The sequence below is a fragment of the Podarcis filfolensis genome (assembly GCF_964270895.1).
Source record: "Podarcis filfolensis genome assembly, chromosome: 6".
NCBI lineage: Eukaryota > Metazoa > Chordata > Lepidosauria > Squamata > Lacertidae > Podarcis > Podarcis filfolensis.
In genome coordinates, this window is record NC_139609.1 from 65,427,240 (window position 1) to 65,434,616 (window position 7,377).

Consider the following 7,377-nt stretch of genomic DNA (forward strand, 5'->3'; position numbering starts at 1 on the left):
TGCCACTACCGAGAAGGCCCTCTGCCTGGTTCCCTGTAGCTTTGCTTCTCACAATGAGGGAACCACCAGAAGGCCCTCGGTGCTGGATCTCAGTGTCCGGGCAGAACGATGGGGGTGGAGACACTCCTTCAGGTATACTGGACCGAGGCCATTTAGGGCTTTAAAAGGAAAGATACACACCAGTGTTAGCGAGGGGAGAGCATTTCCCTAGCATTCCTTCTGATAGTAAATAAAGCTGGTGAGTACCACCAGAATGTGGGGGGCAGTACTTACTACACCTGAGGCATGCGTCTCTCCTGAGAGTGATGTGGTGGCTTGGGCACCTGCAGGCTCTACAGCCAAGGGGAAGGCGGCAGGTGGACTCCCAGCAGGTTCCATGTTGCTTGAAAATGCAACGCGGGTCTGCAGAGCACCAGAGTGGAACGGGGCCTGGGCAATGGAATTCTGGCATGCCCTGCCCCATCTCGTGTGTGCCCTGCCCTGGGCCCCCAAGTGGCTAACTAGGCCGCTGACCAGAATTATAGGCAAAATCAATGTGAAAGAGAATATTTAGGGAAACCCCAAGATTTACAGAAGTACAAAAAATATTTCGGGGGGGGGGGCGCCTAACAGGACACCCCCCTCTACAAACACCTCCAGTTCATTGGAGGACAGCATACTCAAATCACAACAGAATGCTGAGTGTCTTTTTGGGTGGGAGGTAGGTGGAATCCTGCAAACTAGGTGGGCAGGGGAATTGAATACCCCAGAAGAAGACATGATTGTATGGAATACTGAACAGGGGCTCTCAGTACCACATCATTTGGTTGCACATCCGACTCATAAAATTTAGAAAATGGTGGGGTATTGCTGGGACTTGTCATCTTCCTTTTTGAGGGCTAGGTGAACACTCCCATGGTTGAGTGGTTCCTTGGAGGAGCACTCAGCCTCTAAAGAAAGTAAAAAGTAAAATTAAAACACTTCTAAAAGGATGATTTAACAACATAGGCATACACACATGTTAAATTGTTTATCACCATGTGTTATCGTGGCCAGTGGCCAGGCTTTGCAAGCAGGCTAGAGTTTCTTTCCAGAATGCATTTGCAAGAGCTATGGTGCACCTATTGGGGGGAAGAACTGCATTTTCCCAAAGACAATTACTAGGAATTTTCATACAACAAAAGTGTTTCCTTGAAGGTCATTGTGTGAATCCTTTCACAAATCAGTAACAATTTGTTTATTACTTTTTAAAGAAAAAAAGCCCCATATTTTCTAAGCTCCTTGTGACAGTGGGGTGCTGCATTTGATGTTATCCTTGCCATAGCAGGGCCAATAGTGATTTTATGAAGCTTGCTTTATTCTTTGGTCTCACTGTGTCCTTTAGAAGGCTCCTGCTTACCATGCTTACCTGATAGCAGTACTACTTATAGTACATTTTAAACGACTTACAACAAGCCACAGATTGTTCAGGGGGCTTGTGCATTGCAATCCTCTGCAGACTTTCTTAGGAGTTGGTCCCACTGAACTCAGAGATACTTACTTCTAAGTCAGCTTGTATAGGGTCAGGCTGATAACAAAAGTGGCTGCTTCTTTTAGGCATAAATGAGCTGCCTTTCATGTTCACTTCTAGCAGACAGGGTTATCAGTTGTCGCGGTCTCCACGTGGGATAATTTATTATGCTGTAGAAGAACAACAGTCTTTGCACTGATAGCCTAAGAAATTATTTGGCCCTGGAACTGAGCTCTGTAGCAGCTCTATAATGTTTCTGTTTCAGAGTTTGGTCAAATGGAGTGCAGCCATGATTGTTCGCTAGCAAATGGAAGTACCTCCCAGGAGTTCGCCATTACGGGGAGGCCTGTTGGAGCAGATAGTCAGATGGGTTCATTATCTCCTGCTTTCCAGAACTATCCCATCTTCTGGTGATATGCCTAGTGTTTTGCCATGCCCTTGAAAATATGATTTTTCAGAGTTTTATCACTGCAATGGCTGCAAAATAGCTGCTGGTCAGAAGCCATCTGGCACACTAAATCCTGTGTGCTACAACAGCAGGACAGAACAGTATGTATAAACCATCCTCTCTGTCACAAAACCAGTGTGCTTTAGAACGAGAAAAAGATCAGCAAGAGAGTTGCTGGGAGATAGTAGTATGTCTGGCGTTGCTTGTGGCTGCTTGCTTTCCTAGTACTTGTAGTTCTTTCCCAGAACACCACACCCTGCTGTATGATATCCCTTATGTAATCAGCAGTGGTATTAAAGTAATCATTGCTTTCAAAGCAATGGCAGCTCAGAAATGAAAGCCTCCGATCCCAGCCCAGGTGGGCCCTCTTTAATTACGCCTTGTGGCACTTGGGGAGGGGGAAGCCTGAAGGGTTATGAAGGAGTTTTCCTGCCTATTGCTAGCATTTTCCATTGCTGAGTTTCTCACCAGTTTTAAGTGGGTTGCTCCCTTACCCCTCACAGTTCAGTGGAGGTTTGGCATAGCAGGGCATCTGTTGCAAGAGCTTGACTCTTGTTTTAAAGCCAGTTTTGTAATAAAGCAAATGAGGAAGCTTTCCAAGCTGAATGCAAAAACCACAAATAGGAGAGCATGCAAAATGCAGCTGAAGGTGGGGTGGGTTATGTAAATGCACCTCTGGTGAGTATGTCACAGGTGAAGGTTAGCAGCATCAGAGACAGTGTTTTGCAGGAGTGGGAGATAATTGGTGAGAACCTAATTGAGATCAGTTTGATTCTTTTTCACCCAGAAGCAGCAGACACAGAACGCTGTATATGCAGTAGAAAATACATTAGAAAAATGAAAACGGGAATCCTGAAATAATGCAGGGAAACAAAACAAATTATTTGCCTAGTTTTTGCTGGAGAAGATGCTGGGAAGATACCTCTGAACCAGTGTTGCCAGGCAGTGCAGCTGGAGAAATATGTCAAATAGATGTGATGAAATATTAGACAAATTAAAAAGTAATGGCATAAACCCCTGTTTTCTTAAAGAACACAACTGCTGGGCTATTAATTTATCATACACGAAAAGCCTTATTTCTAGTGGGTTGGAAGGTATGCAGTGTAACACAAGTCTTAAAATTATTAAAATGTGTTAACAAACATATAGACAGATACGGATTTTCTAAAAATCTTTGATTTACAGACTGAACATTTCTTTATTCCTGCCTTTGATTTCCTGTTTTTTAAAGTGACAGTTTTCACAGCGCAGGGGAATGGAGTCCCTCAAGGTTCTGCATGGCAAATGAAGTTATTTACCTAATTCCTATATTAACCAGGGCCAGCCCTGAACAATAAACTGGACAAGTTTGTAGATCACACCAAACTACATATCCAAAAATCCCATTCTGAAGATTTCCAAAAGGGTCTCTCCAAACAAGGAGTCTGATGAGATTCAGTGTAAGCTAAATGCCAATTTTACAGATGAGTACTAAATTGGCTATGGCTGTAGGACACTCATTGGAAATGTCAACTTGGTGGCTGCAAAAAAGGAAAGTTGGTGTTTAATAACCCTAGGACCTCAGCACAATAGCACCCTTTCCCCACTTGTGGTTCCCAGCAGCAGGCATTCAGAGGCAGCGACTCCAAAGAGAGTTTACAATCGGATGAAAACAGCAATTTATACAGCAATGCAAAAAGAAACTAAATGCTGAAAATCTAAACTGGCCACCAATAGCTAGAGAGAACAGGTGTGCCTACAGCTATGTTTATTGAGACACATGTGGTAGCAGACTTCACCAACCTGACGTTCTCTGGTATGGCTGAGACTGTTGTGAGTTGTAGAAGAAACATTTGGAGGGCGCAAGGTTGGTCAAGGCTGCTCAAATGCCACAGGCTGGCTGAGGTGGTAGGAGCCACCAGCCGGAGAAACCCCAGGGGGAGGCCCAGACAGTGGCGTAGCGTGGGTTGTCAGCACCCGGGGCAAGGCAAGTAATTTGCGCCCCCTAACCCTAACCCCCAGATGTTGCGCCCGGTGCGGCCGACCCCCCTGCACCCCCCACGCTACGCCACTGGGCTCAGAGCCAGGGGACTGGGGTGGGACAATGATGAGTGGTCAGAGGGAGAAGGAGCAGATTGGGAGGAGGTGGTTTGGAAGCAGAAAAGGTGACAGGGTTTTGTGAACAGGAAGAGGCTGTGGCAGAGCACAGTTCATACTCCAAGGCAGAAACCAGGGCTGGAGAGGGGTGGAGACAGGAAGGATGCTGTAGAAGCCAAGGAGTCTCAGTCTCTCTCTCCTGCTGCAACCAGTTCCCCTCCCCTCCTGGTCTCCTAGAACATGCCAAGAAATGCAACCAGCAGAGCCTGAAACTGCATGGGAAAGACCCTGGAGAGAAGGAGTCCTAGTGGGCACTAGAAAGGCAGGGAACTTCAGTCCTTGCAGGCTAGAGCTGTGGAATGTTTCCTTGAATAAAGAGTTAACTTCACTGGTCTTGGATGATTTATTATTTTGTTGCTGCCCTATGTCTGACTCCAACCCTGACATCAAAGGAGAGTGGTTTTCACAAAATAATGGGCGGCACAGATTATATAAGTAACGTGATGTCTCCGAATTTAACATTAAGTCGCAGTTCTGGTCTGCCCATCTGAAAAATCTGCCAGTTGTTTAATTAAACAGATCCACAGTTAAGAACCTATTCATATCCTTAACTGTATTCATTAAATATCCAAGCTTTGGCAGCAAAGTGAAAAACTGGTAGTGTCTGGCCAAACTAACCCCCAGAGTGATGGCACTTGGTTCCAAAGCTGGCAGCTGCTGAAGTAAAGAGTGTGTGTTCCTTATCTGCAGTAATGGGACTTGACAGCAGGTGATTGTACATATTGGAAGTTAGATGTTGACCCCTTGGTCCACCAACATCCTTCCTCCCTTGCTAAAGTCACCCTCAGGCGACACTAGTTTTGCCCACCAGAACATTATCGGCTTTAAGAAGACTCAACCTCATTAACAGCCTTGAGCAGATATGATTTTTTTTATCATGTACATGTGCATGCATGAGCATGCTTGCATGTGCCTATGCACCCTGCACTTTTCTGATCTGTGAAAAGGTGATGCAAATAACTTCTTAGCAGTGTGGCTGTTTTTTAAACTAACCTTTACTTCCCTGTACTATCACCCTGGCATTATTCTAGTAGTAATACAACAGCAGCAAGGTGTGCTTACTGTTTTTTTGCTGCTCGTAATTTTGTTCTTTGCTTTTTTATTATTTGTGGACATTGCTCAGAGATCTATTGTTATTGGACAACTGATAAATATTATTCAAGAGTTATTCTTGTGTGGATCTTCCTCTATGTTTATATTATTATATTATATTATATTATATTATATTATATTATATATTTTAATTACTTCATGCTGTAATCAGTTTTATTAGGGTTTTTTTAATCTCTCTGTTGCCTTGGGTGACTTTGAGTAGACAGAACTCATTTGTATTCTCAATCATTTTCAAATGAAACGCATCTCTTCTTCTGCAGTCATCTGTGACTCTGGATCTCACTTTTAAAAACAAATAACTGAGGTTTAGCACTATATCAGAGCATAGGATTGTTGCACTGTGATAACATCCCCTTCCAGGAAAAATCAAATCAGAGCGTTTCTCACCACCACCAAAAACTTTGCCTAATAACAACACGTAACCAGAACATGACTATTGCAGCCGGGAATTAATTCCCAAACTGGCATGATAAAACTGCTACTATGCTATGAGAAATTGATTCTTGAAACAATTGAGGGCTCCTGTACAGCTAAATCATGGGAGGCTGCCCACTGTGTCTCTTTATGAGTTATTGCATTCATGAAAGTGTTTCTATTCATTCAGCTCTGCTGGGTGCAGCTATTTATGTTCTCAACTCTAAACCAGGCATTTATTTAGATCGCTCAGCAGCTCCCAATGTAGAAATAGAGATTAACCCATCTTTAGAGGAACCCACACCCTCTGTGTGCCTCTGTATGAGTCACTCACCTGGAATTGCCTCTTTCCAGCTAGAAGACATGGCCAGAACAATTTCACACAGAGTCATAGAATAACTGGAAGGGACTTTGGATATCATCTAGTCCAACCTTCTGCTCAGTGAAGAAAACTTGCCACTTCAACATTCACAACAGATGGCCACCACTCCCAGTCTCTGCTTAAATCAGTAGGAGCCTTTCATCTCTTGGAAGCTATCTGTTCTACTTGCTCCTGCTACTCCTCTGTTTATCTGAAATGTGCTTCCACTAAATTCTTACCCACTGAGTCTGCTTCACCTTCTGAATGACAGACCTTCCGATATTTAAATAAAATTCTCATGCCTTAATATTCTCTTCTGGCTAGGCTAAACTTGTCCAGCTCTTTCAACCATTACTCAGAGGACCTGGAGTTGTAGCCAATGTTCTACTCAGAACAAACCCATTGATCCCTATTCTTCCTAATGTCTCACAAATGAAACTGATTTGTGTGTTGCTGTTTTTTAAAAAGTGTTACGTGGAAAAAAATATGAGAGAGAGACATTGCACATGCCTTTGTAAATCAAGAAAATCTTTAATAAAAATACATTTAAAAACAACAACAAACCCATTGAAATCAATGCACACAAGTTATTTAGCTTCATTAATTTCATTGAGTCTACCCATTGAAATTAAACTTGGTTTCCAGACCCTTCACCATTTTGGTTCGCACACTTTGTCAACGTCTTTCTTAAAATGTATCATCCGGAACTGGAAGCAGTGGATGACCGGGGCAAATAGCAATCTGGGTTGTGGGTGAGGGAATTACAATAAATTGTTAAGAATTCAATATACATGTTCTAGCATCTAATTCCATGTGGGAGGGTTGAGCAAGTTGCTGCCAGTCTTAGTTCCCACATCTGTACAATGGGATTAATAGTGACTTACCTCACATAGCTGTTGTGACAACCATTAGGCAGGAGTTTGTAAAACAAAGTGATAAATGACAGCCATGAACTGAAGCATCATGTGAATAAAGGTAAAGGGACCCCTGACCATTAGGTCCAGTCGTGGCCGACTCTGGGGTTGCAGCGTTCATCTCGCTTTATTGGCCGAGGGAGCCGGCGTACAGCTTCCGGGTCATGTGGCCAGCATGACTAAGCTGCTTCTGGTGAACCAGAGCAGCGCACGGAAACACCGTTTACCTTCCCGCTGGAGTGGTACCTATTTATCTACTTGCACTTTGACGTGCTTTCGAACTGCTAGGTTGGCAGGAGCAGGGACTGAGCAACAGGAGCTCACCCCGTCGCGGGGATTCAAACCGCCGACCTTCTGATCAGCAAGTCCTAGGCTCTGTGGTTTAACCCACAGCGCCACCCACATCCCCATCATGTGAATACACATCTGATATCTTCAAACACTTTTACTAGGAAGCAACCTGAGTTGTGAAGATGTTTCAAGTGTGTCAAGAAATAGGAAC

The 7,377-nt window shown here is 43.9% G+C and overlaps 1 long non-coding RNA gene across 1 annotated transcript; it reads left to right on the forward strand.

Moving 5' to 3' along the window:
• The first annotated feature begins 75 nt into the window (after positions 1-75).
• On the forward strand, positions 76-4,352 carry LOC310764201. The gene is made up of 3 exons (XR_014549058.1): positions 76-2,295; positions 2,725-3,868; positions 3,998-4,352. It is a non-coding gene; the product is annotated as an uncharacterized lncRNA (long non-coding RNA).
• The last annotated feature ends 3,025 nt before the right edge of the window (positions 4,353-7,377 follow it).